The sequence below is a fragment of the Heptranchias perlo genome, unplaced genomic scaffold, assembly GCF_035084215.1.
Source record: "Heptranchias perlo isolate sHepPer1 unplaced genomic scaffold, sHepPer1.hap1 HAP1_SCAFFOLD_336, whole genome shotgun sequence".
Taxonomy (NCBI): domain Eukaryota; kingdom Metazoa; phylum Chordata; class Chondrichthyes; order Hexanchiformes; family Hexanchidae; genus Heptranchias; species Heptranchias perlo.
Window position 1 is genome coordinate 1,736 of NW_027139348.1, and position 10,765 is coordinate 12,500.

Genomic DNA, 10,765 nt, shown 5'->3' on the forward strand with positions numbered 1-10,765 from the left:
CGGGACTTGCTGTGCACATTCCCGCTCCACTCGAGACGGCAGACACCCAGGCTCTGGAGCTTGAATCGGACCTCTGTTAGACAACACAGGTGGACTTCTCGGCCTCACAAGAGAGCAATACGCCAGCGGGTGAACAGGAGAGTCGTGCCGACAAAACCCACTGACTTTTAAAACTGTCCGTCTGCCACTTGGGACAGAGAGAGGAACCTGACGAGCCTGAACACCAGCCTTGGCTGGACCGCTCGGGCCCTCCCATGTCGGACGCGAGTCGCCAAATCGATCGGAAGAGAGTACCGATTCCTCTCAAAAAGTCTGCGTGCCCGTTATTATAAAAGCAGCCCACCGGCCGCGGTGCCTTGCCCACAAACACACTTGGTGTCTGGGGTGATTCAGAGCCGCCGCGGCTCGAAAGTGTCAACCTGTTTTAAAAGTCATCGCTATGCCGGCACAGGTGACTTTCAAGTTAAAGAGTTCTCTTTATTGGCTTTCAAAAAAATCTGCAAAGTGTCACAGAGATTTTGAGAAACTCTTTTTTTTCTTTATATTATTATAATATAATATAATGTGTATATGTTTTCGAAAAGCATCCACCAGCAATCCATGGTGAGCCTCTCTCTGCTGGCAAGCTCCTCCTGCCTGAGCCCGACGCTGTCGAGGCTCAACACGATTTCAGACTGACAAAGAGTTCGAAAATTGCCGCCTGATGTAGCTTTAAATGCTGACAGGTGACTTCCGAGTGCTCTTGTAAAGGTCTCCGCTTTGAAATTGAGAGCCTTTTGCCAAGTGTCACTTTTTCAGGCACTCTTAAAGTGCACCTGGGCTGTCAGAGAAAGCTCTGAAAATCGTGTTCTCGAAAATCTCCGGGTACCCGACCAATCCCTAGGTGCCCGAATGACAAGTGTCAATTCGGCAGGACGGCCTCCCACCTCCGGCCGCAGATGCGTCACTAAATCCCCGCAACGGGGGCTTTCTCATTTCGGCATAGGGGCTTCCGCGGCCAACTCATTAACCTGTGCTCGGACTTTTTGTGCCACAAGTGCAAGGGACCGTTTGCCGGCAGCTACTCGCACCCCCCCGCCCAGGGGGGGAATCCTCTGACCGGAGATCCGAAACGCCGGCCGAATCCATCCCCGTCGGACTTCCGAAGGGGTTCCCTCGACCGACTGACTTCCGAACTCCTTTCTGGGCTTAAACGGGTGGAATTCGGACCCTCTCGCAAGGGAGCCGAAGCCCGCCAGCCCCGGGAGGCCTCGGGGCCGCCGTTTTCAAGCCCGACCAAAAAACCCGAAAAATGGGGAAAAATGGGAAAAATTCCCACTCCCAAAAGGCTTAAAAGTCGGTTGGGCGGCAGCCCGGGTCGGTCTCTGCAGACCTGGAGGCGCTAGACACAAGTCTGGTAAACAGGCTAAGTCTCGACATGCCACCTCTTACTATCCTGCAGGTACCCCGCCAATCCCCCCGGAACCGGCTGGCAATTGGCGAATCAGCGGGACGAATTTGAATTCGTGACCGACTCTCTGACACCGAATCGCCGCAAACGCGTTTCGATTTTTCGGCTTCGGTACCTCCCATCAGACTTTGACTGGCCATATCTCCGGACTCACGTGTCGCAGCCGGGACCTTCAGGTACCGTTCGACGCGTCTAACCCTGCCCCGTCGAATGGCGCCCCTCGCGGTGTGGTCCGATTTCCGCATTTTGGTCAGATTTGCCTCCAAAGTTTTCAGATTGAGTTGACGAATGCCCCCTACGGGGTAACCTCTTGCCCTTTCGGACATGGTCCCTGTGACTTAATTTCCGCCTTTTGCTCAATCGTTTCCCCATTTATAATTAATTTTAAAAATCGGGTTACTCAGTTCTGGTTTACCAGTTCCCTCTTCGGACTTAGTTTTTGGTTAATCATTTCCGGTTCACCAGTTCCCGTTTTGGACTTAGTCTCTGCGGGCCGTTTCTCATCTTTTGGTTCATCAGTTCCCCTCTTTTAATAATTTTTTGGCTGCTTTCGTTTGATCATTTCCCTGCCTTCTGGGTGACTTTTGCCCCTTAGGACTTCATCGCCGCACATTATTTTCGACTTCTGGTTGATCATTTCACCCCTTTTAATCATTTTTGCAACTTTTGGTTAACCATTTCACCCAGCTTCTGGTTAACCATTTCCCCTTTGGGACTTAGTCTCTGAGCATTCTTTTGGGATTCTGGTTAATCATTTGCCAATTTTTAAAAAATGTTGCCGCTTTTGTTTAATGCTTTCTGGTCAACCTTTCCCTCTTTCAGACTTCACCGCGGCACATTGCTTTAGCCTCCTGGTTAATCATTTCACCCCTTTTAATCATTTTTGCAACTTTTGGTTAACCATTTCCCCCAGCTTCTGGTTAACCATTTCCCCTTTGGGACTTGGTCTCTGAGCATTCTTTTGGGATTCTGGTTAATCATTTGCCAATTTTTTAAAAATGTTGCCACTTTTGTTTAATGCTTTCTGGTCAACCTTTCCCTCTTTCAGACTTCACCGCGGCACATTGCTCCAGCCTCCTGGTTAATCATTTCACCCCTTTTAATCATTTTTGCAACTTTTGGTTAACCATTTCCCCCAGCTTCTGGTTAACCATTTCCCCTTTGGGACTTAGTCTCTGAGCATTCTTTTGGGATTCTGGTTAATCATTTGCCAATTTTTTAAAAATGTTGCCACTTTTGTTTAATGCTTTCTGGTCAACCTTTCCCTCTTTCAGACTTCACCGCGGCACATTGCTTTAGCCTCCTGGTTAATCATTTCACCCCTTTTAATCATTTTTGCAACTTTTGGTTAACCATTTCCCCCAGCTTCTGGTTAACCATTTCCCCTTTGGGACTTAGTCTCTGAGCATTCTTTTGGGATTCTGGTTAATCATTTGCCAATTTTTAAAAAATGTTGCCACTTTTGTTTAATGCTTTCTGGTCAACCTTTCCCTCTTTCAGACTTCACCGCGGCACATTGCTTCAGCCTCCTGGTTAATCATTTCACCCCTTTTAATCATTTTTGCAACTTTTGGTTAACCATTTCCCCCAGCTTCTGGTTAACCATTTCCCCTTTGGGACTTAGTCTCTGAGCATTCTTTTGGGATTCTGGTTAATCATTTGCCAATTTTTAAAAAATGTTGCCGCTTTTGTTTAATGCTTTCTGGTCAACCTTTCCCTCTTTCAGACTTCACCGCGGCACATTGCTTTAGCCTCCTGGTTAATCATTTCACCCCTTTTAATCATTTTTGCAACTTTTGGTTAACCATTTCCCCCAGCTTCTGGTTAACCATTTCCCCTTTGGGACTTGGTCTCTGAGCATTCTTTTGGGATTCTGGTTAATCATTTGCCAATTTTTTAAAAATGTTGCCACTTTTGTTTAATGCTTTCTGGTCAACCTTTCCCTCTTTCAGACTTCACCGCGGCACATTGCTTCAGCCTCCTGGTTAATCATTTCACCCCTTTTAATCATTTTTGCAACTTTTGGTTAACCATTTCCCCCAGCTTCTGGTTAACCATTTCCCCTTTGGGACTTAGTCTCTGAGCATTCTTTTGGAATTCTGGTTAATCATTTGCCAATTTTTAAAAAATGTTGCCGCTTTTGTTTAATGCTTTCTGGTCAACCTTTCCCTCTTTCAGACTTCACCGCGGCACATTGCTTTAGCCTCCTGGTTAATCATTTCACCCCTTTTAATCATTTTTGCAACTTTTGGTTAACCATTTCCCCCAGCTTCTGGTTAACCATTTCCCCTTTGGGACTTAGTCTCTGAGCATTCTTTTGGGATTCTGGTTAATCATTTGCCACTTTTTAAAAAATGTTGCCGCTTTTGTTTAATGCTTTCTGGTCAACCTTTCCCTCTTTCAGACTTCACCGCGGCACATTGCTTTAGCCTCCTGGTTAATCATTTCACCCCTTTTAATCATTTTTGCAACTTTTGGTTAACCATTTCCCCCAGCTTCTGGTTAACCATTTCCCCTTTGGGACTCAGTCTCTGAGCATTCTTTTGGGATTCTGGTTAATCATTTGCCACTTTTTTAAAAATGTTGCCGCTTTTGTTTAATGCTTTCTGGTCAACCTTTCCCTCTTTCAGACTTCACCGCGGCACATTGCTTTAGCCTCCTGGTTAATCATTTCACCCCTTTTAATCATTTTTGCAACTTTTGGTTAACCATTTCCCCCAGCTTCTGGTTAACCATTTCCCCTTTGGGACTTAGTCTCTGAGCATTCTTTTGGGATTCTGGTTAATCATTTGCCAATTTTTAAAAAATGTTGCCGCTTTTGTTTAATGCTTTCTGGTCAACCTTTCCCTCTTTCAGACTTCACCGCGGCACATTGCTTTAGCCTCCTGGTTAATCATTTCACCCCTTTTAATCATTTTTGCAACTTTTGGTTAACCATTTCCCCCAGCTTCTGGTTAACCATTTCCCCTTTGGGACTTAGTCTCTGAGCATTCTTTTGGGATTCTGGTTAATCATTTGCCAATTTTTAAAAAATGTTGCCGCTTTTGTTTAATGCTTTCCCTGCTTTGTGGTCAAACTTTTCCCCTTTAGGACTTCATCGCCGCACATTATTTTCGAATTCTGGTTAATCATTTCACCCCTTTTAATCATTTTTGCAACTTTTGGTTAACCATTTCCCCCAGCTTCTGGTTAACCATTTCCCCTATGGGACTTAGTCTCTGAGCATTCTTTTGGGATTCTGGTTAATCATTTGCCAATTTTTAAAAAATGTTGCCGCTTTTGTTTAATGCTTTCTGGTCAACCTTTCCCTCTTTCAGACTTCACCGCGGCACATTGCTTTAGCCTCCTGGTTAATCATTTCACCCCTTTTAATCATTTTTGCAACTTTTGGTTAACCATTTCCCCCAGCTTCTGGTTAACCATTTCCCCTTTGGGACTTAGTCTCTGAGCATTCTTTTGGGATTCTGGTTAATCATTTGCCACTTTTTTAAAAATGTTGCCGCTTTTGTTTAATCGTTTCCCTGCTATGTGGTCAACCTTTTCCCCTTTCAGACTTCATCGCCGCGCATTGTTGTCGACTTCTGGTTAATCATTTTTCCCCTTTAAATCTTTTTTTGCCACTTTCGGTTAACCATTTCACCCAGCTTCTGGTTAACCATTTGCCCCATTATACTGAATTTTTCCGCTTTGGTTTAATCATTTCCCTGCTTTCTTGTCAACCTTTTCCCCTTTTGGACTTCGCCGCCGCACTTTGCTTTTGCCTTCTGGTTAAACATTTCTCCCCTTTTAATCCTTTTTCCCACTTTTGGTTCACCAGTTCACCCAGCTTCTGGTTAACCATTTCCCCTTTGGGACTTAAGTCTCTGAGCATTCTTTTGGGATTCTGGTTAACCATTTGCCACTTTTTTAAAAATGTTGCCGCTTTTGTTTAATGCTTTCCCTGCTTTCTGGTCAACCTTTTCCCCTTACGACTTCGCCGCCGCACTTTGCTTTCGCCTTCTGGTTAATCATTTCACCCCTTTTAATCCTTTTTCCCACTTTGGGTTGGACAGTTCACCCAGCTACTGGTTAACCATTTCCCCTTTGGGACTTAAGTCTCTGAGCATTCTTTTGTGATTCTGGTTCACCATTTGTCCCTTTTTAAAAGATATTGCTGCTTTTGATTAAACCTTTCCCTGCTTTGCGGTCGACCTATTCCTCTTTCAGACTTCATCGCCGCACCTTGTTTTCGACATCTGGTTCAACATTTCTCCCCTTTTAATCCTTTTTCCCACTTTTGGTTAAGCAGTTCACCCAGCTTCTGGTTCACCATTTGCCCCTTTTTACTGAATTTTTCTGCTTTTGTTTAATCATTTCCCTGCTTTGCGGTCGACCTATTCCTCTTTCAGACTTCATCGCCGCGCATTGTTTTCGACATCTGGTTCAACATTTCTCCCCTTTTAATCCTCTTTCCCACTTTTGGTTAAGCAGTTCACCCAACTTCTGGTTAACCATTTGCCCCTTCTTACTGAATTTTTCTGCTTTTGTTTAATCATTTCCCTGCTTTATGGTCAACCTTTTCCCCTTTAGGACTTCGCCGCCGCACTTTGCTTTCGCCTTCTGGTTAATCATTTCACAACATTTTAATCCTTTTTCCCCACTTTTGGTTAAACAGTTCACCCAGCTTCTGGTTAACCATTTGCCCCTTTGGGACTTAAGTCTCTGAGCATTCTTTTGGGATTCTGGTTCACCATTTGTCCCTTTTTAAAAGATATTGCTGCTTCTGTTTAATCCTTTCCCTGCTTTGCGGTCAACCTTTTCCTCTTTCAGACTTCATCGCTCGCGCATTGTTTTCGACATCTGGTTCAACATTTCTCCCCTTTTAATCCTCTTTCCCACTTTTGGTTAAGCAGTTCACCCAACTTCTGGTTCACCACTTGCCCCTTTTTACTGAATTTTTCTGCTTTTGTTTAATCATTTCCCTGCTTTCCGGTCAACCTTTCCCTCTTTCAGACTTAATCGCCGCACATTGTTGTCGACTTCTGGTTGATCAGTTCACCCCTTTTTTATCCTTTTTCCCACTTTGGGTTAAGCAGTTCACCCAGCTTCTGGTTAACCATTTGCCCCTTTGGCACTTAAGTCTCTGAGCATTCTTTTGGGATTCTGGTAAACCATTTGTCCCTTTTTAAAAAATGCTGCTGCTTTTGTTTAATGCTTGCCCTGCTTTGCGGTCGATCATTTCACCCCTTTTAATCCATTTTTGCCACTTTGGGTTAAACAGTTCACACAACTTCTGGTTCACCATTTCACATTTCGGAACTTTTATTCCCACCATTACTTTGGGCTTCTGGTTCATCATTTCACGCTGTTTTACAAATCTTTGCCGCTTCACTTTTAATCCACAAACCGTGGCTCGCTTTCGGGTGGGGGGGGGGGGTAGCGGGTTTGGGCCGGGCACTCGACATCCCGGTGTGCGACCGGGTTCGTTCTGGTACCGCTCGGTGCCCCTCGTCCTGCTCTTGCCGCGGAAGCAAACCAGACGACCGTCGGTCTCACGCCCGAGGGGAGAGGAGGCGGAAAGCGGTTTGCAGCCTTTCGCTGTACCTCCGGCGGGCAGCGCCGCACCTCCGAGTGCTCGGTACGTTCGCTGCACCTCGTCCGGCCGCACGCAGCGAGCCAAACCCGGAGGAAATCGGCTGTGCCTTCTCGAGATATGGGCCTCCGGGTGGGACGGACAAACCGGGGCCCCGAGCTCGCTTTCGGCGGCCCGGCACTCGACTTCCCGGGTGTCCGAACGTGATCCTTCCGGTACCCTTCGGTGCCCCTTGCCCGACTCTAGCTCCCGTGCTGAAGCGGAGTCGGTCGGCCTGACGGCCTGCCGAGTTAACCAGCGGAAAGCGGTCGTGCGCAGCCTTTCGCTTGCAGCTCCGGCGGGCAGCGCCGCACCTCCGGCTGCTCAGTGCCGTCCGCTGCTCCCCTTCCGGCTGCACGCAGCGAACCATACCCGGAGGAATCGGCCTCGGCCTTCCGGAGATATGGGCCTTGCGAGTGGGACCAATAAATCGGTGCACATTTCCGGCTCGGTTTCCGCCTCGGGCACTATCAGTTCACGCCGTCCGACCGACGTCGTTCTGGCACGGTTCCGTTGCTCCTTGATCCGGTCCAGCCACGGTAATCAGCCGAAGATGGTGGGGGGGGACACATTGCCCGCCGAGTTAGCCGGAGGAAATCGGCCTCGGACTTCCTCAGATATCAGCCTCCGGGTGGGACAGACAAACCGGGGACCCGAGCACGCTTTCGGCGGCCACGCTGGTCGACTTCCCGGTGTGCGACCGGGTTCGTTCCGGTACCGTTCGCTGCCCCTCGTCCTGCTCTAGCCGCGGAAACAAACCCGACGACCGTCGGTCTCACGCCCGCGGAGGGAGGTGGCGGAAAGTGGTTTGCAGCCTTTCGCTGTACCTCCGGCGGGGCAGCGCCCGACCTCCGAGTGCTCGGTACCGTCCGCTGCGCCTGGTCCGGCCGCACACAACGAGCCATACCCGGTGGAAATCGGCCTGTGCCTTCCAGAGATATGGGCCTCCGGGTGGGACGGACAAACCGGGGCCCCGTGCTCGCTTTCGGCGGCCCGCTAGTCGACTTCCGGTGTGCGACCGGGTTCCTTCCAGGTACCGTTCGCTGCCCCTCGTCCTGCTCTAGCCGCGGAAACAAACCCGACGACCGTCGGTCTCACGCCCGCGGAGAGGAGGCGGCGGAAAGTGGTTTGCAGCCTTTCGCTGTACCTCCGGCGGGCAGCGCCCGACCTCCGAGTGCTCGGTACCGTCCGCTGCGCCTGGTCCGGCCGACACACAACGAGCCATACCCGGTGGAAATCGGCCTGTGTCTTCCGGAGATATGGGCCTCCGGGTGGGACGGACAAACCGGGGCCCCGAGCGGTGGCACCCTGCTCGCTTTCGGCGGCCCGGCACTCGACTTCCCGGTGTGCGAACGTCATCGTTCCGGTACCCTTCGGTGCCCCTTGCCCCACTCTAGCTCCGGTGCTAAAGCGGAGTCGGTCGGTCTCACGGACGCCGAGTTAGCAGGCGGAAAGCGGTGCGCAGCCTTTCGCTGTCACTCCGGCGGGCAGCACCGCACCTCCGAGTGCTCGGTACCGAACGCTGCGCCGCCTCCTGCCGCACGCAACGAGCCATACCCGCAGAAATCGGCCTCGGCGTTCCGGAGTTATCCGCCTCCGAGTGGGCCTGACCAAGCGGGGTGAACTGGAAATCATTAACCAACGTACTTCCATGTTTTCACCCGCAAGGGCAGCACTCTCTTCTCCGTTTTAAACTGGGCCGACCCGGCTCCGTTTCGAGACCCGGCACTTCGACTTCCCGGTGTGCGACCGGGTTCGTTCCGGTACCGTTCGCTGCCCCTCGTCCTGCTCTAGCCGCGGAACTAAACCCGACGACCGTCGGTCTCACGCCCGCGGAGGGAGGCGGCGGAAAGTGGTTTGCAGGCCTTTCGCTGTACCTCCGGCGGGCAGCGCCCGACCTCCGAGTGCTCGGTACCGTCCGCTGCGCCTGGTCCGGCCGCACACAACGAGCCATACCCGGTGGAAATCGGCCTGTGCCTTCCGGAGATATGGGCCTCCGGGTGGGACGGACAAACCGGGGCCCCGAGCTCGCTTTCGGCGGCCCGCTAGTCGACTTCCCGGTGTGCGACCGGGTTCCTTCCAGTACCGTTCGCTGCCCCTCGTCCTGCTCTAGCCGCGGAACCAAACCCGACGACCGTCGGTCTCACGCCCGCGGAGGGAGGCGGCGGAAAGTGGTTTGCAGCCTTTCGCTGTACCTCGGCGGGCAGCGCCGGACCTCCGAGTGCTCGGTACCGTCCGCTGCGCCTGGTCCGGCCGCACGCAACGAGCCATACCCGGAGGAAATCGGCCTGTGCCTTCCGGAGATATTGGGCCTCCGGGTGGGACGGACAAACCGGGGCCCCGAGCGGTGGCACCCTGCTCGCTTTCAGCGGCCCGGCACTCGACTTCCCGGTATGCGAACGTGATCGTTCGGTACCCTTCGGTGCCCCTTGCCCCACTCTAGCTCCGGTGCTAAAGCGGAGTCGGTCGGTCTCACGGACGCCGAGTTACCAGGCGGAAAGCGGTGCGCAGCCTTTCGCTGTCACTCCGGCGGGCAGCACCGCATCTCCGAGTGCTCGGTACCGTACGCTGCGCCGCCTCCTGCCGCACGCAACGAGCCATACCCGGAGGAAATCGGCCTCGGCGTTCCGGAGTTATCCGCCTCCGAGTGGGCCTGACCAAGCGGGGTGAACTGGAAATCATTAACCAACGTACTTCCAGGTTTTCACCCGCAGAGGGGCAGCACTCTATTCTCCGTTTTAAATTGGGCTGACCCGGCTCCGTTTCGAGACCCGGCACTCGACTTCCCGGTGTGCGAACGTGATCGTTCCGGTACCCAACCGTGCCCCTTGCCCCACTCTAGCTCCGGCGGTAAAGCGAAGTCGGTCGGTCTCACGGACGCCGAGTTAGCAGGCGGAAAGCGGTGCGCAGCCTTTCGCTGTCACTCCGGCGGGCAGCATCGCACCTCCCAGTGCTCTGTACCGTACGCTGCGCCTCCTCCTGCCGCACGCAACGAGCCATACCCGGAGGAAATCGGCCTCGGCTTCCTGAGATATCAGCCTCCGAGTGGGCCCGAAGAGTCGGTGGCACCCTGCTCGCTTTCAGCGGCCCCGGCACTCGACTTCCCCGTGTGCGAACGTCATCCTTCCGGTACTCAACCGTGCCCCTTGCCCCACTCTAGCTCCGGCGATAAAGCGGAGTCGGTCGGTCTCACGGACGCCGAGTTACCAGGCGGAAAGCGGTGCGCAGCCTTTCGCTGTCACTCCGGCGGGCAGCACCGCACCTCCCAGTGCTCGGTACCGTACGCTGCGCCTCCTCCTGCCGCACGCAACGAGCCATACCCGGAGGAAATCGGCCTCGGCCTTCCTGAGATATCAGCCTCCAAACGGGCGTCACAAATCAGGGCACATGGTCAGCTGCAAAGCAGCGTCATTACAACCTCTCACTGCACCCACACGACATTCCGCTTGCCTGCCTGCCGCTGCCTACTCTCACCAGCGAAACAAAGTCAGGATAACACCCCAATGCAAGCAGCTCCCTTCCGGCCAACCAACCCACACCAATCCCCTTGCCTGCCTCCCACAAATTCCACCAGCCAGGCAAAGTCAAAATCAACCCACAATAAACGCACTCCACAACGGCCATCGACCGCTATACACCCCCTTGGGCGACTATTAAGCCCGAGAACACTAACTGTAACCAACCGCAGTGAAAAGTTGAAGTGG